A 22,090-nucleotide genomic window follows, 5' to 3' on the forward strand; every position below is an offset into this window, starting at 1 on the left:
TTGTCTGAAATTCCCCAGTTTTTTTAAGTACTCTTTATAAAGATTTATTTTATGATACAATAATAACATATAACCTTGTTTTTCTGAGTGTTGTTCTTTATTTACTGCAGACTTATCCAACCAGAGAAGTCAGCCATAGCAGAGCACTTGATGAACCAACCTGAACACAGCATATTATTTGTGAACACAGAAATGCTGGAGCACTCTCACAACCACCATGTCAGGCGACACAGAGAAGCCATTGAAATCCACAAACATGTGGCCAATTTCAACAAAAAGGAGGAAACCATGAAAATGAAAAAAATTGGCTACCAGTATTAAAAAAAACTCTAAAATCAGGACAGTAAATAAAGAGCAACACTTAGAATGTTAAATTTCAGACAAGAAACAATCAGGGCCAGCCAGGCCCATAGCCAGGATTTGGATTTGGAAGGGGCTGGGATATTGGTTCGGGGGGGGGGGGGCTGAGTCTGGATGAGAGAGGATCTACCCTAGCAAACCTTTGGTATTGTTATTCCAATATCCCCATGCATATGGGATATATTGAGCATGGTGATCAGATCATGATATGAATAAACATAACAGTTCAAATAATAAATGTAAGGCCTTCTCGCGGACCACCCTGAGAATTGGGGGGGGGGGGGCTGAAGCTTCTCAAGCCCCACCCCCTGGCTACATGTCTGGGGCCAGCTAACACCTCCCAACAAAGGATTCTCCCAGACAGGAATTAGGCTTTGAAGCTGCAAGGCCATTCAATGCTAATCAAGATGACTAAATACAACATTCACACTTGCCTCCAACAGACAAGAGTTCTTTTTCCCACCCTGGACATTATTCCACATATAAACCTCATTTGCCTAATTTCCAACAGACCTCACAACCTCTGAGGATGCATGCCATAGATGTGGGTGAAACATCAGGAGAGAATGCTTCTGGAACATGGCCATGCAGCCCGGAAAACTCACAGCAACCCAACATTATATTTCTTCTCACCTGCCCTTACAGAAACAGATGTGCATTGACATGCTAGAAAGTGCCTTACCCATTGGGCCACCTAGTTTCCTGCTACTGTGTGACATTAAGTCTTCCCAATCCAAGTGCTTCCCCCATAAAAAACAGATCAGAGGCCTTTTGGTGTCTCTTATAATAACTCTGAACATTCGTACTCATCAGTGTTCAAAGCATTTAACATATTTTGCAAAATGGTCCAATAGACACTTATCTCCTGTTTCACTGGACTTGTTGTGATGTGCTCTGTCGAATGGGGATGAGATAGTTAATGATGATCTAATTCTCCAAGGGTGGCACACATGTGATGGCATTAAAGGTTATCTTAGTCACTGCTTCAAGAAGGATGAAATGTGGAGATGACCAGCATGAAAGAGGATGTTTTTCAACCACACTGACTCAGGCTCCTTCTGCACTGCCATATAAAATTTAGATTATCTGCTTTGAACTGGATTATATGGCAGTATAGACTCAATGTCCAGGGTGGGAGAAAGAACTCTTGTCTGAGGCAAGTGTGAATGTTGCAATTGGCCACCTTGATTAACATTGAATGGCTTTGCAGCTTCAAAGCCTGGCTGCTTCCTGCTTGTGGGAATCCTTTGTTGGGAGGTGTTAGCTGGCCCTGTCTAGAATTTATAGAATCATAGAAAAGTAGAGTTGGAAGAGACCTCATGGGCCACCTAGTCCAACCCCCTGACAAGAAGCATTCAAAGCACCTCCTGTTTTTTGAGTGTTACTATTTATTTACTTTCCTGATTTTTGTCAGGACCCAGGCTGCAGAGCACCAATAACCATACACAGAGGCCAGAATCTATCTAATATCTTTATTGTGGAAATATATAAAGTTGATAAAAACAAGTGTAGAAAATAGTCCAGAAGTAGACCTTTCAGGAAAGGTCAAAATTAGTCCAAAGAAACAATGTCCAATATGAAATATTAAGGTCCAAAGTTGTAATCCAGTAACCGAAACACTCACTTTGCCAAGCAAAGTGAGGGGAGATGACAAGGTCCTTTAGTCCATGAAACTTAAGCAAGGCTAGGAAGTAAACTTGATTCTTGGAACACTAGGCTTAATTCAAGGCAACAAGAAACGAGGAGCAAGAACAGGATCCGTGGTAAATTCGTGGCGAGGTCCGGGAAGCAAGGCAAGGTCCATGGCGCAAGGCAAGGTCCTGGGAAGCAAGGCAAGGCTGGAAACGGGAGCAAGGACTTGGACGCGGGAGTAGCGTAGTCCACACACAACCTACTCCCGAAGCTGACGAATTGACTCCGCAAGATTCCTACGTGGGCAAAACACCTAAATAGGGTCTCGTTTTCCCGCCAAAGAACATTTCTCTGGGGAACCAGAACCGAAAGCCATTCTCTGTGTCCAGATGCATGACTCCCATGGGAAGCAGGCTTAATCAGCTGAATGCCTGGCAGCAATCCTAGCGCTCCTGCGAGACGCCTCCTGAGCGCCTTTCTGTTGTTTATAATAATCACGGCGAGAAAATGGGGGAGATTTCTGCTCAAGGCTTGTTTGGCAGACTTCTGGAAGGCAGATCTCCTGCAGGTGCAAGGGCTCCAATTCTGGCTGAAAAAGCTCCAATTCTGGCTGAAACGGTGGGAAACCTAAGTTTTCCTCTTCATCTGTCACAACAGTGCTAGGAACGGGACTACATGGCCCATGAGTCATCACAATTTTAGAGTTTTTTAATACTAGTAGTCAGATTTTGTTCATTTTCATGGTTTCCTCCTTTCTGTTGAACTTGCCTACATGCTTGTGGATTTCAATGGCTGTGTAGTCTGACATGGTGGTTGTTAGAGTGGTCCAGCATTTCTGGTTTCTCAATTAATATTCTGTGTCCAGGTTGGTTCATCAAATGCTCTGCTATGGCTGACTTCTCTGGTTGAATTGATCTACAGTGCCTTTCATGTTCTTTGACTCGTGTTTGGGCAATGCTGCCTTTGGTGATCCCTACTTAGACTTGTCCACAGCTGCATGGTGTACGGTACTCCTGCAGAGGTGAGAGGATCTCTCTTGTCCTTCGCTGAACGTAGCATTTGTTGGATTTTCTTAGTGTGTCTGTAGATAGTTTGTAAGTTGTGTTTCTTCATCAGCTTCCCTATGCGGTCAGTGATTCCCTTGATGTATGGTAATAACACTACAGTAGAGTCTCACTTATCCAACACTCTAGACATGGGATCTCTCTAGACATGGGATCTTTCGCATGCAAACCATGGTGTTTTGCCATACAGCCCTTTCTTCATATACAAAGTAAATACCTTTCAACATTTCACAGATTGGCATCAACCTGGGAAATATTTTGCCAAGCCACCTCAGATGTGGTCAAGATGGCAAAAACTATTAATGATGAGGAACAGGCAAGTCTAAGGAGGCCACAACTGTATGCTGTTGCCCGAATCTATAGGAAACTCCCTGTTTTCCTTCTATCCATTGACCTAAGTGAATGCAATTTCCCCCTCTATTAAATCCAGTTTGCAGCAACTGAAGCAAGATTTGCATGTGTGTGTGTGTGTCAGGAGCCATTTGAGAAACTGCAAGTCACTTCTGATGTGAGAGAATTGGCCATCTGCAAGGATATTGCCTGGGGGACGCCCGGATGTTTTGATGTTTTTTTACCATCCTTGTGAGAGGCTTCTCTCCTGTCCCCACATGGCGTTGGAGCTGATAGAGGGAACTCATCTGTGCTCTCCCCGGGTTGGATTCGAACCAGCAACCTTCAGGTCAGCAACCCAACCCTGAAGTCATCAGTCCTGCTGGCACAAGGGTTTAACCCAATTCACCATCAAGGGTTCCTTTGAAGCAAGATGAGGAAAAGGAGCAAGGAAGGAGGAGAGAGAAACTGGGGTATCTTAAAGAAGGCAGAGGAAGAAAAACGGCAGAGGATTATTTAGAAGTGTCCTTGTCAAATCAAGACATTTGTAGGATAGAATAGTAAGGGTGTTATCATTGCTCTGCAGAATTATAAGGCAGAAGAACGATGCTGGATCAAACTAAAATACTTTCTCTCGTTCCAAATCTTCCTTCATTCAAAAGCTCTGCATGACTTTACTCAGAGATTCCACAGACATGTTAAAAAGCAGGGGGGAAATGAGCAGCATAATAGGACCTCACAGCCCCACCTTAATCAAAATCCATGAGATGAAACACTGGCCCTCCTGGGATTAATAATATATCATGATATATAACTAGAGCCACTGGAAAACAGCTTCCATCACCTCCTCAGCAAGTCCAGTTTTGTTCCACCAAGACATTCCCAAAATGGATCAGAAGCCATCGTAAAATTGCTTTCAGATGAATTGTGTCTTTTAGGTTTATACCTTGTGCCGGCTGAACTACTGACCTGAAGGTTGGGTTGCTGACCTGAAGGGTGCCAGTTCAAATCCGTGAAAGGGGTGAGCTCCCATCTGTCCGCTCTAGCTCCCAGCAGGATGGTAACACATCCGGGCGTCCCCTGGGCAACGTCTCTGCAGACGGCCAATTCTCTTACACCAGAAGCGACCTGCAGTATGTTTTCAAGTCACTTTTGGCATGATTTTAAAAATCTCTTTGGGAATCTGCATTGAGTTCTTCACGTTTGGGAAAAGAAAGAAAACAAAACAAACAGAGATAAAAACTTACTTCTCTCCCATAGTCAAAATACAGGAGCTGGAGCAGGAACAGAACACCCCCTCAGCTTCGCCTCTCGACTGGACCCTAGATCACTGTCGGGTAATTTTTAATCCTTATGAGAACTCAGGCATAAGTATTGCTGAGGAGTTTGCCTTCGCTACTGACAATTTGGATAATCTGGATAGTAGGAGAGGGCACAGGAGGCATGTTTTAACATCCCCCAATGAAGACGTGGTGGAGGTCCCTATGAATATAACAGAGGGCGATCTAGAGACAAATCTAACATCAGAGGCCTTCAAAAAACCACTCATTGCAGAGGATCTGGTCAATCAATTAACCAGTTTGAACGCTGATATTCAGGCTATAAAGATTTACCTTGCAGAAACCAATGCCCTCCTGATTACAATAACTCAATTTATGGTCAAACAGGAAGCAAGCAAGGAGAAAACCTTCCCAACTTTAAATCAAGACACGGAGGTCAACGACTCCAGCATAAAAGGGCATTTTGGAAAAAAGGCAAGGAACAAAAACAACAACACAATAAGTTCCCCCAAGCACAGCAAGGCTCACAAAAGGATAAAGTACAAATGCAGAAGTCTTCAAAAAGATCAAGAAAGGAAGAAAGTGGCCACATCCACAGTAAAACAATCAAATTTAAACTCTCAAAAGATCCTCAAGTATAAACACACAGATAAGAAGAAAGATCGAGGTACTACTGCGAAGCCCCCTAAAGATAAGATAGACAAAATAAATTGTAAACCGGAATCTAAAAATGAGACATCAATAAATCAGATCAAGCAAAGAACAGTTCTTGATGTCCTGGAAATCAATCAAGCGACACCCCTCCTGTGTGACCCAGCAATACTAGCAGACCCACAAGTCACACAGGATCCCTGGGAAACCGTCTTTGCTAAAGGAAAGGAAAACAAGGACAACAATGAAAAGAAATGGGTAAAGAACTTTGATGTTCCAGATGTGGGGGATTGGGAGATGATACTTGTGCCAAACAAGTTGGTGATCTCTAACTACCCTAAGCCCCTGGGCCTCCTCTCACCAGCAGAACGGAAAGGCCACCTTCTAAGGGTTTTAGAAGTTGTGGGGTGCAATGTCATTAGTCTAGCTGAAATAACCCAGATAGAATACCTCTTTTACAACTACTCACATGCCCGGGCAGTTATAACATGTACAAACAAGCAAGTAACTAACAAACTGTATTGCCTTAAGGAAAAACTTATGGAGCTCGGGATGTCCATCTCTCGGTACTTTATTAACAGCTCCCCTCCCTTCCCACTATTCAAACAGGAACCTAAACAACTCTCCAGGTCTAACCAAATCCATTGCAATGAAGCCAATCTCATAGATCTAACAGATACCCCTAAACCTCTAAAACAGTTCCCTCTAGCAAAGCAGCTGGAATCAGTGCCCAATTGGCTCATAACTGAAACACCCTTTAGTGAGCTATACATAGATGAGGAAAGTGACCTGCTGGAAACATTCCAATGCTTGCCACAATTAAGTCAAAGGGAAATAATAGACAGACTGACTTTGCTACGGGTAGAGCTTCTCAGCAGGATGACCAAGGGGGATAAAATTCAACCTGAGCCAGGACATTGCATAGGGGATCTAGCAGAGACGGACATGACGTATGGAAGGGCTAGAGGAGGGCGACAAACAGAACCAGTGAGCCATTCTAAGGGTGATCACTGACTAGTCAGGAATATACTAAAAAATGAAACACGTCCCACCCAGTCCATCATTCCGCAACCTCCAACAGTCCCAAAAGTGAAAACATTGCAAACAAAATCATCTAACCTGAACTGTCTATCTTGGAACATAGCAGGATGGCAGACCAGAAGTAAAGAGGAAGGGGTAAGCAAATTTTTGAGGAAGTTTGATGTGATCTCGCTTCAGGAGACATGGAGTAAAGGGCCTATAGATTTCAACGGATACACTATAATTGACTCCCCGGCTAAAATGGAAAAAGATAGAGGGCGACCGAAAGCAGGCCTGGCCATTCTGCTGTCCACATCCCTTGGGGCAAAAATCAAATCAGTTGACAATTGCAGCCATATAGCTATGGCTTGTCACATAGAATATGGGCCTACACAGATACTCCTGGTCAACGTATATATTCCTCCCAGCCCCAAAAAGCTAGAGCTTACCCGCACTTGGGAGGAACTGGAAGATTACATAGTAATGTTGGAATCACACTTCCCAAAATCTAAACTAATTGTTACAGGAGATTTTAATGCTCGTCTGGGCCCTGATAATACAACCTTATTTGCCTCTAAGTTATGGCACCTGGAAGAGTTGGAAGACCACTTAAACAAGATTGACAGGAAATCTAAGGATAACAAGATCAACTTAGCTGGGATATGCTTAGCGCAGTTGACATCAAGACTAGCCCTAAACATAATAAAGGGAGACCCTAAATTTGAGAGATGTGCCGAATTTACCTATATATCAGGAAGTGGCAGCAGTGTGATAGATTACGTTCTGGTAGCTAATCACATGTATAAACATATAGAGAATTTCACCACAGTACCCAGAACAGAAAGTGACCATCTCCCGATTTCTTATATAGTAAGTCTTCCTAATGCGCAACGCTTAAGTCCACAACACTATCTAGATAATTCCACCCTAGACATAAGACGAAACAGACTTAGATGGGATACAAAGAAGCAAAACAAACCTCCAGCAACTTCAGACCCCTTCTTGCTGGCGGAGTTGGGAAAGATCATAGCAGAAACAGAAAGTGCGGAGGAAGCAATATCAAAATACTCACATCTCACAGAAGAATTAATAGTCTCAGGAAAAAAATTAGTAGGCAGATTTAGGACCCAAAGCCAAGGAGAGGGGACAACAGATACACAGAAGGAACGTGCAATACTAAAAAAGAAGCTAAACCAGATTTACCAGTCCTATAGAGCAGAAAACTCCCAGAATCTCCCCAAAATGTACTATACAATCAAAAAACAATACAAAGCCATGTTAGTGAGAAACAAGAGGGAGAAAATGAATAGAAGATGGGATGCCCTGGTAGATGCTTCCTTAAACAACAACTCCAAGCAATTCTGGACCCTGGTCACGGGAATGCTGGGATCTGGGAAAACCTCTCCCAAATGCCATATACCAGTTCAGGTGTGGGAAAAGTATTTTACTATACTATATGGGTCAAATGAAGAGATGCCCAGAAGGGAGTGGGAAGAAAATCCAGTGATCTCCTTCAGCAGCACAGATGCACCACAATGGTCCCCGGTGACCGGTAGGGAGATTAAAAGTTTGATTTCATCACTGAAAAACGGTAAAGCCCCAGGCCCAGATCAAATAGCCCCCGAACATCTAAAAAACAACATCTCATGGTGGACAGCCTTTCTGGCCCCCCTCTTCACACACATTAACCGCACAGCCCTAATTCCTGCCCCGTGGTCAAAATCTATTATAATCCCAATTTATAAAAAAGGGGACAAAAACGACCCAGCAAACTACCGCCCCATCAGCCTGCTCTCGGTGGTGGGAAAACTTTATTCTCGCCACTTATATAACAGGCTCCTAGACTGGTTGGACTCCGAAAAAATAATAGGCGAGGAACAGGCAGGCTTCAGAAAAGGGAGGTCTACCATAGACCACTGTATTGTGCTAAACCACCTAGCTGAAAAATACCAAAAAAGTCCCTACAAGGGACTATATACTGCTTTCATCGATCTAAAAGCCGCGTTTGACTCTGTCCCAAGAAATTTGCTGTGGCAAAAACTGCAGGAGACCACAATCGACAAAAGATTGCTCTGGCTGATCAAGAGCTTATACTCAGACACTACAACACAAGTAAGATGTGGTGTACAAGGCAACCTCTCAAAACCAATAGCTGTCAAGAGGGGGGTGCGCCAGGGCTGTATCCTGGCCCCTATTTTGTTTAATTTATACCTGAATGATTTGGCCGCCCATGTTTCACTACCAAATGGACATCCCCCTAAAATTTCATCCACCAATATACCCCTATTGCTGTATGCAGATGATGCTGCCCTCATATCCTACACCATGGTAGGACTCAAGCGAGTGCTGAGGGCATTCTACGAATATTGTGAGAAAAATCAGCTAAAGATAAACTACAGTAAAACCAAAATCATGATTTTCTCAAAAAAGCGAGCCAGACACAACTGGTATATAGGAGAAAACTTAATACAACAAGTTTCTTCCTTTAAATACCTGGGGGTGACCTTTCAGGCCTCAGGCTCCTGGGGTTGTCATCAAAAAATGGCAATACAAAATGCTTTATCCAGTAGTAAAGCTATAATACGCTTTTTCTACACAAAAGGTGGTCAATATATCCCCGCTGCAATAAAGGTTTTCCAAGCAAAGGTAACAGCCCAGCTACTTTACGCAATTCCTGTTTGGATCACAGGCTTCTCATCTAAAGCTGAACAAGTTCAATCAGGGTTCCTTAGAAAACTGTTCGCTGTCCCCAATTGTGTTCCATCTGCTGTTTTAAGACTTGAATCAGGAACAGCCTCATTGGAATCAACAGCTTGGAGAAGGGCCCTAGGATATTGGATTGAGAGGATATATAAAGGACCTGAAGCAGGATATATATATTTGATTCAAAAAGACCTCTTCAAATCCCACCAAATCAAAGCATTAAATGAGAAGTTTAGGCAATTGGGGCTTTCAGAGAATATACTGAGGGGTTTTGAGTATAAAAAGACTGTGAAGATCTTAGCAGAGCGAATTAGTGACATAGACAAACAAACCTCAATGACTCAGGCACGCTCCACATGCTCCCCATTGACTCTAGGCCTAACATTTAATTCTATGGGAGGTGCTAAATATCTAGAAAACTTAAATATACCAAAGTTTCGCCTTGCTTTTAGCTGGGCCAGATGCAATGCACTCAAATCAGCCATACTAGAGGGCAGATACAAAGGCATTAAATACGAACACAGAGCATGCCCTTGCGGGGAGGGAAATGTCGAAACTGTTATACATGTACTTTTTATTTGTACAATTTACAAAGATGATAGATTAAGGTTAATATCACCTCTACTCACTAAATGGCCAGGAAGAACCCTAAATTGGTACCGCAGTTATTTACTGTCTGACTTTGACAAAAGGATAACGGAGCAGGTGGCTAAATTTCTCTTTTCAGCGGCAAAAAGCCGCAAGTGCTTCATGAAAAATCTGTAAGTGTTGAGAGTATAACAAAGAATATCTAGGGGACAGTTTACTAATCTGCAAACAGTTTTTGTTTTAGATTATAAAGTTAGTCAAATAGCCAATAGAGTTTGTACATACCTGTTATTAACCATAAGTCAAATGCAATTGTCATAAATTACTCAAATGCTGTATTCCATCTGTACTTGATCTGTACTACATCTGTACTATAACTTGATCCTAGCCAATGGTTTGTTGACCGAAATAAAGGCTACTGACTGACTGACTGAGTTCTTCACAGGAGGAAGGGCGGAAGCCTTGGGAATGTGCCATATCCCTGAGCTCTTTCTTTGTCTAGTGTAACTGGGTGGTCCTCTGACTCTTGACGGTGATACATTTATGTGCATCTGCGTATACGTATAATTTATAGCAAGTGACATGCAAGCAGGATAAGTGCTGCTTGCTGCCCTTGCATTAACCTTCTATCTATGAGGACCTTGGGCTCAATTAGTTGGGCTGTTAAGAGTTTCGGCTTTTTAATATAGAAATTGATTAAATGAATGTACAAGTTAAATGACTGCCAGCTCTGGTTATGGCATTGGAATCATTTACCCCCTTTCTCTCATTAGGCGGTTTCCTGACCTCTCTTTCTGCCAAGCATGAACACTGCTGACAGGGCAACTCTGAAACACCACTAGCCTTTTATCTGTATCAAGAGAAAGCCCTTTTCAGGGGAGACCTGGGGAAATGTTAAAGGGTCAGTCCAGAATAGAAATTGCCCTTGTCACTCTGTGGAGAGAGATGATTTTCACCCCTTATTTGTCAAGCGAGGTCCATGGCGGAAGCCTGCAAAGAAAGAGTGCTAAAACTAGGTTTTAGCCTCTCTAAGGGATATGAATCTGAACCCATTCAAGTTACTGCAGTGCCATACTTGGAATTAGTGTAATCATTTCTCTGAATGAGCTTTGGAATAATAAAAAACACCCTTTTCGAAATGCAACTGCTATCTCAGACTATGGTTACATGCATTCCCCAAGTTGGTTTCTCGCACAGCCCAGAAGGTAAGAAAGGCCCCAACTGGATCATATTTGAACCACAGGCAAAGACATACTTCTGAGTAGTTCACAAACAAGACACAGATGCAAAGGCCGGCTCTATTAATTTGTTTTTGTAGAATTCCATCTCTGAACAGGGAAGGTTTGCTTTAGATATGCAGCAAATGGCCTCTGAGAGAGCCATCCTCCATGCCCAAGACACTGCCGTTTGAGAACAAACTTGGAAGTTCACATTCAATATCACACCAGGGAACTACTGTATAAACTTGTGTATAAACGGTTGGAAATAACAACCTTCTCAAGCCTTATAATGTAAAAAGGTAAAGGTTTCCCCACTCTCCCCATTTTCCTGAGAGTGTGCACTCTTTTCTTAGATTGCCTACTCTTTTCTTAGATAGCCTTAAAAGCCTTAAAAACCTGTGTTTGTTGGACTCTTTTACCTTTAAAAACCTGAGTCTGGGCTGATTCTTGAGTGTGGGCTAGCTGTAATTAAGGCTTGCTGTTCTGCCATTGTTTGGAAGGTGAGGCAAGGCTATTGTTATTGAAAGCGTTGGCTTCCTGTTGAAGCTTTCTGACCCACCACTACAGTAAAACACATTCTTACAGTATATACAATAAACAAAACAACTTTAAAAATACACACACAGGAAGGGGATAGGCATTCTGCCCATAACACACACAATCCTCCTCGGTCACTTCACTCACCAAGAGATGGACCAACAGCAAATACTTGCCACCACATGCACCAGCTGTGGCATGTTCTGCTTTTTCACACAAAAACTAGTCAACTACATCTGCTCCAAATGCAAACAGATGACTCTGATGGAGCAGAGGATCCAACAGCTCGAGCACCGTATTAAGACCCTTAAGGACATTCAGGCACTCGAGCTCTTCTTGGACACTGCACAACACGCTGCTGTAGATCTGCAGCCTGCATCACACCAACACCACCATGACCATGATCAGGAACCTTATGGGGAGATCAACTCACAGGTAGACAACCCTCAGGCTTGGAAGGAGGTCACCCATAGAAGGAGACACAGGACCAGGCAGCCTCCGCAGAACTCCTCTGCTCAGCTGCATTTACACAACAGATTTGAAATTCTAACACCATTAACATACAATCAGGAAACACATCTTGTGGAGGACCACAGTTTCTTAGATACCACTCAGTGGGCCACCCTTGATCAATGCGCAGGGGATAGCCCGGACGGGGACAGTGCATCACCACATTCACACTTATGTAATCATGCAAATGCTCCATCCCCAATCGTAGACCAGGAGCAACAGGAACATCCTTGGGAGAGTAATGGGCTCTCGGATGTATCTCAATGGATTGTCATTGATGAATGCACTGGGGATGTTGAGGAGGAGGACAACACTTTACACCTGCATGATTCACTTCAACAGGAACACTCTTCAGGGGACATACACACTGTCTTGCACAAAAGGGACCCTGTCAATCCTCAAAGGAAACAGGTCTTGGTAGTAGGTGACTCCCTCCTTAGAGGAACGGAAGCCATCATTTCCAGACCGGATGGGATGGCTCGAGAAACATGCTGCCTCCCGGGGGCAAAAATACACCATATCATTCAGAGGCTCAGCAGGCTCCTAAAGCCCCATCACCCTCCCCACCTTATGTTGATTCATGTAGGCACCAATGACACCGCTAGGCATACTTTTCAAAAGATCACAAATGATTTTCGTGCTCTGGGAACAAAGCTAAAACTGTATAATGTACATGTGATCTTTTCATCCCTCCTCCCCGTTGTAGGACACGGCTCTACAAGGGCCGGAAAAATAGTACAGGTCAATAACTGGCTCAGAAATGGTGCCAAGAGGAGCATTTTGGCTTCCTTGACCATGGTCTACTCTTCCAGGAGGATGGCCTATTGGCAAGTGATGGGGTGCATCTCACACAAGCAGGAAAACATCTTTTTGCACACAGATTCACAAACCTCATCAGGCGCACTTTAAACTAGATCCACTGGGGGAGGGGAACAACAGCCTGGCGAACACTATATTACCCACAACCACAGGGAACCGCCAAAAGGCTAAACGGGGGCTGCACAAACACAGCAAGGACCAAGTACGGAGAGCACAATAATCCCAAATAAACAGCTCAAGGGGAGGTCACAGGGGCTTACATGTCTTTACACCAACGCTCAGAGCATGGGAAATAAGCAAGACGAACTCCAACTCTTAGCACAGCACCACACATACGATGTCATAGGCATCACTGAAACCTGGTGGGATGACTCCCATCACTGGAATGTAGCCATTGAGGGCTATAACCTCTTTCACAGAAATAGAACAAAAGGAAGAGGAGGGGGAGTAGCTTTATATGTCAAAAACAGTTACGTTGCAGAAGAAATGCAAGACTGTAATCCGGGAAACCAGCTAGAAAGCATCTGGATAAGAATCAAGGGAACCGGGACTCAAAAAGATCTTGTCGTGGGTGTCTACTACAGACCTCCGAGTCAGGATGAAGGACTTGATGAAGCCTTCTGTCAACAGCTGACCAAACAGGCACAAAGAAGAGATATAGTAGTCATGGGCGATTTCAATTATTCCGATATCTGCTGGAAAACAAACTCAGCCAAGAGTACAAAGTCCAACAAATTCCTCACTTGCCTTGCAGACAATTTTATAGTCCAGAAGGTAGAAGAGGCAACAAGAGGATCAGCAACTCTTGATCTAATCTTAACAAATGTGGAAGACCTGATCAATACAGTTGAAGTGGTTGGATCCTTAGGGGCAAGTGACCATGTGCTCCTGGAGTTTGCAATACAAAGGAATGCTGAAACTAAGACAAGTCAAACACGCATTCTCGACTTTAAGAGAGCTGACTTCCAAAAAATGAAGGAATTACTGAGCGGCATTCCATGGACACCAATATTAAAAAACAAGGGAGTTAAGGATGGATGGGAGTTTTTCAAAAGTGAAATACTCAAGGCGCAAATGCAAACAGTGCCAACAAAGAAGAAAAATAAGACAAGTGCAAAGAAGCCAGAATGGATGTCCAAAGAACTTCTAAATGAGCTAAAGCTCAAAAGTGACATGCACAAGAAGTGGAAAAGGGGAAAAATCACCAAAGAAGAATTCAAACGTATAGCCAACACCTGTAGGGAAAAGGTTCGCAAGGCTAAAGCACAAAATGAGCTCAGGCTTGCCAGGGACATAAAAAACAACAAAAAAGGCTTTTTTGCTTACGTTGGTAGAAAAAGGAAGGAGGCGATAGGGCCTCTGCAAGGAGAAGATGGGGTGATGGCGACAGGACAGGGAAAAGGCAGAACTGCTCAATGCCTTCTTTGCCTCGGTCTTCTCACAAAAAGAAAGCCATCTTCAACCTCAGCAACATGGAATGGACGAAGGTTTGGGGGAACTCCAACCCCAAATAGGGAAACAAGTTGTCCAGGAACACTTGGCCTCTCTAAACGAATTCAAGTCCCCAGGGCCAGATCAGCTACATCCAAGAGTATTGAAGGAATTAGCGGAAGTTATTTCAGAACCACTAGCAATTATCTTCGAGAGTTCTTGGAGAACAGGAGAAGTCCCAGCAGATTGGAAGAGGGCGAATGTGGTCCCTATCTTCAAGAAGGGAAAAAAGAACGACCCAAACAATTACCGTCCGGTCAGCCTCACATCGATACCAGGCAAGATTCTGGAAAAGATCATCAAGGAAGTGGTCTGCGAACACTTAGAAACAAATGCGGTCATTGCTAATAGTCAACACGGATTTACCAAAAACAAGTCATGCCAGACTAATTTGATCTCTTTTTTCGATAGAGTTACGAGTTGGGTCGATACAGGGAATGCTGTGGATGTAGCCTACCTGGATTTCAGTAAGGCCTTCGACAAAGTCCCCCACGACCTTCTGGCAAATAAACTAGTAAAATGTGGGCTAGACAAAACTACGGTTAGGTGGATCTGTAATTGGCTAAGCGAACGAACCCAAAGGGTGCTCACCAATGCGTCATCTTCATCATGGAAACCCGCTGTACCACTGGGGGCTCCTCTTTTAAAGTAGGTAAAGGTAAAGGTAAAGGTTTCCCCTGACGTTAAGTTCAGTCATGTCTGACTCTGGGGGTTGGTGCTCATCTCCATTTCTAAGCCGAAGAGCCGGCGTTGTCCATAGACACCTCCAAGGTCATGTGGCTGGCATGACTGCATGGAGCACCACTACCTTCCCGCCGGAGTGGTACCTATTGATCTACTCACATTTGCATGTTTTCGAACTGCTAGGTTGGCAGGAGCTGGAGCTAACAGCAGGCGCTCAAGCTGCTCCCGGGATTTGAACCTCTTTTAAAGTACAGGTGGATATTTAGAAAAGGTGTCTATGACCCAAAGTCTATAGCGTTGGCTACTTGAGCCTCTAGCGAACATTTTGCAAAATGTGTAGGTGAGAACTAAGCACCCATGAGCCATTGTCACATCATTTGGAGATGTATTGTGTATTGTAATTAGTCACATTCATGAGATGGCCTTGACTTTGAGTCACAAGAGAAAGAGAACATTTTGCTGCATGCTGCTCATCACTTATCATCACGCCCCTCCTGCTGCACATTCTTGGGGTTTTTTTTCCAGCTGAAAACCCACAACATTTTTTGCTGTTCCCCACAGGGCAAATGTTCTTATACTCCATAGTCACAAGCATCTGTAATTGGTTGCAGAGTGCCTATGAACATGGTATTTCCAATGAGCGATTGTGCCCATTTGTGGATCATGCCTTGTCTTTTCTGTGCCGCCTTCTGAATCCTTGCTTTTAACTGTTGACGGAGTAATTTCCACTTTGTGAATTAACATTCATATTTGTGGAGGGGAGAAATCTATCCCATTGATGTTCACCCAGGAAGTCATTAGCAGCTCAGAGGCTGAATCCATTATCACAGGCTGACATTCCTCTTCCTGCAAATCATCTCAGTGCTGATGCTGTTGCTGTAGGATTAAAGTGACCTTGAAACCTTGTGAAAGACGCAGGAGTTCAGGGCTTTAGCTGTCCTTTCTGGAGGTTGCGTTACATTGGCATGCCTGCTTTTTCTTACCCAGCATAGTGTGCAAGAATCTCTTTTTTGACCCTTTGTGCCCCCTTTCTTAATCATGTGCACATACTATTTTTCCATGTCAATAAATTATGATTTCTTAATATCTCAAGAAGGAACATTGAGAGAAGCAAGCCAAAATATGAATCATACATGCAAGTCTGTTGTAATTGTAAGTACAGTAGAGTCTCACTTATCCAAGCCTCACTTATCCAAGTTTCTGGATTATCTAAGCCATTTTTGTAGTCAATGTTTTCAATATATCGTGATATTTTGGTGCTAAATTAGTAAATGCAGTCATTACAACATAACATTACTGCGTATTGAACTGCTTTTTCTGTCAAATTTGTTGTATAATATGCTGTTTTGGTGCTTAATTTGTAAAATCATAACCTAATTTGATGTTTAATAGGCTTTTCCTTAATCCCTCCTTATTATCCAAGATATTCGCTTATCCAAGCTTCTGCCGGCCAGTTTAGCTTGGATAAGTGAGACTCTACTGTAATTGTTAAGAGCGTGATGGAGTAAGTTTGCATTTGAGGTGTGCCTGCTTGCATAAAGGAATCATCGCTACGAAATCCCCTGGTGCTGGTAAAACAATTTGATACAATGGTGTTGTTGTGTATCTACACCAGCTAGAGTTCAGAAGTCAGGCATTATTACATCTTAACTGTATGATGTACTTACAATACTTACAAAACATTGTTATGCCTAATGTTTTGGGCATAACAATGGCATAAAAATGTTCTTTTTGCAATATAATCTAATGACTAGTAGAAGTTGAGTCTCCAGCCCCTTCCACAGAACTGAATAAAATCCCACATTATTTGCTTTGAACTGGAATATATATCAGTGCGGACTCAGATAACCCAGTTCAAAGCAGATATTGTGGCACCTTTTTTGACTTCATTCTTCACTGTATGAACTTTATGGCCCAGTCATTTTTATGCGGTTTTATGTTTTTATTCAACTAATGTCTTATGGATTTGTTTTATTGAGATGTTTTATTGATTGTTTTACTTGATGTGTTTTTATTATGTCTGTTATTTTTGGGCTTGGCCCCATGTAAGCCATCCCGTGTCCCTTCGGGGGGATGGTGGCAGGGTATAAAATTGTTATTATTACTACAGTAGAGTCTCACTTATCCAATACTCGCTTATCCAATGTTCTGGATTATCCAACGCATTTTTGTAGTCAATATACATCGTGATATTTTGGTGCTAAATTCATAAATACAGTAATTACTACATAGCATTACTGCGTATTGAACTACTTTTTCTGTCAAATTTGTTGTATAACATGATGTTTTGGTGCTTCATTTGTAAAATCATTTCCTAATTTGATGTTTAATAGGCTTTTCCTTAATCCCTCCTTATTATCCAACATATTAGCTTATCCAACATTCTGCCGGCCCGTTTATGTTGGATAAGTGAGACTCTACTGTATTATTATTATTATTGACACAAAGACACAGTATGTCACAGTAAACGAGATATACCATATATGCTGGATTTTGTATCACAAAATCACAAGTCGAACACTTCCCAAGCGTTTAGGACTGTGTGATGTATTTTATTATTATTATTATTATTTTATTATGACACAACAAACAAGATAGATATGCTGGATTTCGTATCACAAAACCACAAGTCAAACACTTCCCAAGTGTCTAGGACTGTGTGATGTATTTTCGGATGATGCGTGCAGATCCCCCAAATTATTATTATTATTATTATTATTATTATTATTATTATTATTATTATTATATTTTCTTCCTTGATATTCTGGAATATAGGGCTGTGTGGAAGGGCCCTGAGTGGGAGGGTCCTCCCTAAACCGGAATTTCAAAATCTGAAATACGTACTCCAAAATTGGGTGGTTGAGATAGTAAAGCTTTGCTTTCTGATGGTTCAATGTACTCTAAATACTTCATCAGACAAGCAAGAGAAAGGGGAGGGAATAATCTTACCCCATTTCTCATCATCTTTCCCAGTCTTCTGGGATGGCCAGCCCTCTCATGTCCTTTCCCCTTCTTTCCCCATCTTTTACAAGCTTCCCCCTTTCTCACATTTAGAGTCCGGTAACACCCAACTTCTGAAGATGGACTACTGGCTCTGTTTCCATGTACTGCGGAAACAGAGCCCCATGGAGTCCCACTTGACATGCCCTTACATCATGTGATGGCCTCTGTGGGACTCCTGTGGAGCTCCATTTCCAAAGTTCATGGAAACAGAGCCAGAAGTCCGTCTGATGAAGTCCAAAGTTAGCTTCATGCACAAAATGATTAAAAATATCATGTATAAGATGGCCTTCAGGCTATGTGTATAAGTGGAGATATCTTGGGTCCCATCTCCAAGATATCTCAAAGTGCACATTATATTACAAGTATTCCAGAATCCAAAACACTTGTACTCTCAAATATTTCGGATTTTTTTTGTGTGTTTGTCAGGAGCAACCGGAGTTGCTTCTGGAGTGAGAGAATTGGCCGTCTGCAAGGACGTTCCCCAGAGGACGCCCGGATGTTTTAATGTTTTACCATCCTTGTGGGAGGCTTCTCTCATGTCCCCACATGCAGCTGGAGCTGATAGAGGGAGCTCATCCATGCTCTCCCCTGGTGGGATTCAAACCTGGCAACTTTCAGGTCAGCAACCCAACCTTCAAGTCATGAGGCTTTTATCCCCTAGGCCACCGGAGGCTCCTAATATTTCGGATGGGAGATACCCAACAAAATATATATATATATTAAAAAGGCACTTCTTCATGTTAACTGAGGTATGCCAATATTTCAGATGGGAGATATCCAACCTGTACTGGCATACCTCAGTTAACATGAAGAAGTGCCTTCTTACAAAATATTTTTTATACTTGCCCAATATTTACCCATCTTATTGGGCCCTTCAACACAGTCATATAACACAGAATATCTGCTTTTAACTGGGTTATCTGAGTCCACACTGCCATATAATCCATTTGTGTGGAAGGAGCCACAATCTCCCAACTGTTTCTGTCTCTGGTTCAAAGATTTCTGTTAAAAAGTGAAGCAGAGGAACATATCTGCCATCTTAATTGTAGGTAAAGATAAAAGTTTTCTCCTGACATTAAGTCTAGTCGTGTCCAACTCTGGGGGTTGGTACTCATCTCTATTTCTAAGCCAAAGAGCTGGCGTTGTCCATAGACACCTCCAAGGTCATGTGGCCGGGATGACTACATGGAGTGCCGTTACCTTCCCGCTGGTGCGGTATCTATTGATGTACTTATATTTGTATGTTTTCAAACTGCTAGGTTGGCAGAAGCTGTGGCTAACAGCGGGAGCTCACCCCGCTCCCTGGATTTGAACAGCTGACCTTTCAGTCAGCAATTTCAGCAGCACAGCGATTTAATTGGCTGCACCACCAGGGGCTCCTAATTGAAGTATATCTGTAATTTAAAAAAAAACACTTGTGTGCACATGGAGGCCATTTCTTTTCACAAAGTTTCAGCCATTTCTTTTACATAGATTCTTTTTAAAGGACTTTTTTTCCAACTAGGGAGAGAAACAAGTCACAACACAAGGAAAATGAATAAGAATAGCAAGTTCCTATTTCTCTCTCCAAAGCGCAGCAATAATGAGGATGGCTCCTTTTAAGGAGAAACATCCCAAGCTCTGATGCCAGTTTAAGGAAAGTGTTGCAGAGCGAGGGTCACAAGCTTATCTGAAGCCACTGACATATTGGTGCATCTTGCTCCGTTATTACCCAACCCAAACTCATTCCAGGCTACACATGGACTAAAGACAAATTTTCTCCTCAACTGAGACAGCCCTTGGGTGTTGATGGAATGTGTTGGCAACTTGAATCATAGAGCTCTATTTGCACAATAATGTAGTTCACAGTTTGCTTGGTGGGTGCTTGAAGTGAACACCTTTAGCCTACCATTAGTTTCCCCATTAGTTCTTTTCTGGCAAGATCCAAAGTATCTCTAATCTTCCTCATGCAAGTCCACAGTCACTCATTATATCCTCATGAGAATTTGGACATTTTTGTGCATTAGTGATGCCCTAGAACACATGCCAAGCACAAGTGCTGGTTTTATTGACAATGGATGGGAAACTCCTTTTGGATAAATAACACTAAAAGGTAAAGGTTTCCCCTGACGTTAAGTCCAGTCATGTCTGACTCTGGGGGTTGGTGCTCATCTCCATTTCTAAGTCGAAGAGCCGGCGTTGTCCATAGACACCTCCAAGGTCATGTGGCCAGTATGACTGCATGGAGCGCCGTTACCTTCCCGCCGGAGCGGTACCTATTGATCTACTCACATTGGCATGTTTTCCAACTGCTGGGTTGGCAGGAGCTGGAGCTAACAGCGGCCGCTCACGCCGCTCCCGGGGTTTGAACCTGGGACCTTTCGGTCTGCAAGTTCAGCAGCTCAGCGCTTTAACGCATGACTTTATGGTGTAAGAATATGAGGATTTTATGGGACATGTGTGAAGTCTGATCCAACATATTAACTGCCATAAGGATATCAATCGGATGCCCTTAAGGACATAGATCGGAGGAAAGCTTCTCAGCATGGAAGATGGAGCACACACACACACCCCATGGCCGGAGTTGAGCACAGCCCCCAAGATGCCAGAAATAAGATGGGAAAAACTGCCTTTACCTCTGTTTGTGCTGTCTGTCCTTGTTAATTGTATAATCAGCATTGAGTATTTGCTGTATGTGTGTTCTGTAAGCCGCTGTGAGTCCCCTTTGGGGTGAAAAGGGTGGAGCCTAAATACTGTAAATAAATACTTTTTTTCTTAATCTGAGAAACAATGCAAAGCAATTATTTCTATTATTTCCTTGGAGAAAAGAAGATCAAACTGCAGGAAAATAGATTCTAACTAAATATTAGGAAGAACTTCCTAACAATGAGAACTGTTTGACACTGGAATGTGTGTGTGTCTATGTGCCATCAAGTCACCTATTGAGTTATAGAATCATACAGTTGGAAGAGATCATCCAGTCCAACCCCCTGCCAAGAAGCAGGAAAATCGCATTCAAAGCACCCCTGACAGATGGCCATCCAGCCTCTGCTTAAAAGCCTCCAAGGAAGGAGCCTCCACCACAACATGATAAACCCATGAATGACAACTCCATGGATTGCATAGGATTTTCTTGCGCAAGGGATACTCGAGATATACGAGTATAGTAGAGTCTCATTTATCCAAGACTCGCTTATCCAAGGTTCTGGATTATCCAAGCCATTTTTGTAGTCAATGTTTTCAATATAACGTGATATTTTGGTGCTAAATTCGTAAATACAGTAATTATAACACAACATTACTGCGTATTGAACTATTGAATTTGTTGTATAACATGATGTTTTGGTGCTTAATTTGTAAAATCATAACCTAATTTGATGTTTAATAGGGTTTTCCTTAATCCCTCCTTATTATCCAAGATATTCACTTATCCAAGGTTCTGCCGGCCCGTTTAACTTGGATAAGTAAGACTCTACTGTATATCGTATTCCAGTTCCTTTGGCTGAAATATAGGCCAGATTATCTGCTTTGAACTGGATTAAATGAGTCTACACTGCCATATAATTCAGTTCAAAGCAGATAATCTAGATTTTATATTGCAGTGTATATGTGGCCCGAGAACACCAGAGGAGAAAGAGAGTTAAAATATTCAAGAGATTTCATATTGCATGGGACTATGCATTTTTATTTGGGTCTGTGCCTTTTATATGATCTGAAACATCTGGACACCATTTGCAAAGAATATTCTGACTTTTTAAAACAAAGATTTTTCAAACTCACTGGAAGTGATGTTGAAACTCATTTTGCTATCATGCTGATTAATAAAGGCAGGTGGTACCTGTGAGAAAACAATTCCGGTGAGGAGATGCAATATGTTCCTGATAGTCACAGGGGAAACAGAAGGACAGCTGGCAAATGCGCAGAGATTTCCCCCAGGAAGGTCTGAATGTGCCGGAGAAAACCGGCCAGTCATACTCATTCAAGAGCTGAAGGTAAATGAAGTGAAAAGAACACAATCAACAAAGCAAGATTTGTGTCCAGAACTAATCTATGACAATAGAACAATGACAGGAAATGGCAGAAACCCACTAGTGGTCACAAATAGCTCCCAACGGAGACCACTCGGATGTATCATCGGTGAACTGCAGCTTATTTGAGGACGATAATGCTGCCTTATCAACAGTTCTTGGTGATAGGCCTTCATTTGTCTTCAATCTCT

Source organism: Anolis carolinensis, chromosome 2 (assembly GCF_035594765.1).
Source record: "Anolis carolinensis isolate JA03-04 chromosome 2, rAnoCar3.1.pri, whole genome shotgun sequence".
Taxonomy (NCBI): Eukaryota; Metazoa; Chordata; class Lepidosauria; order Squamata; family Dactyloidae; genus Anolis; species Anolis carolinensis.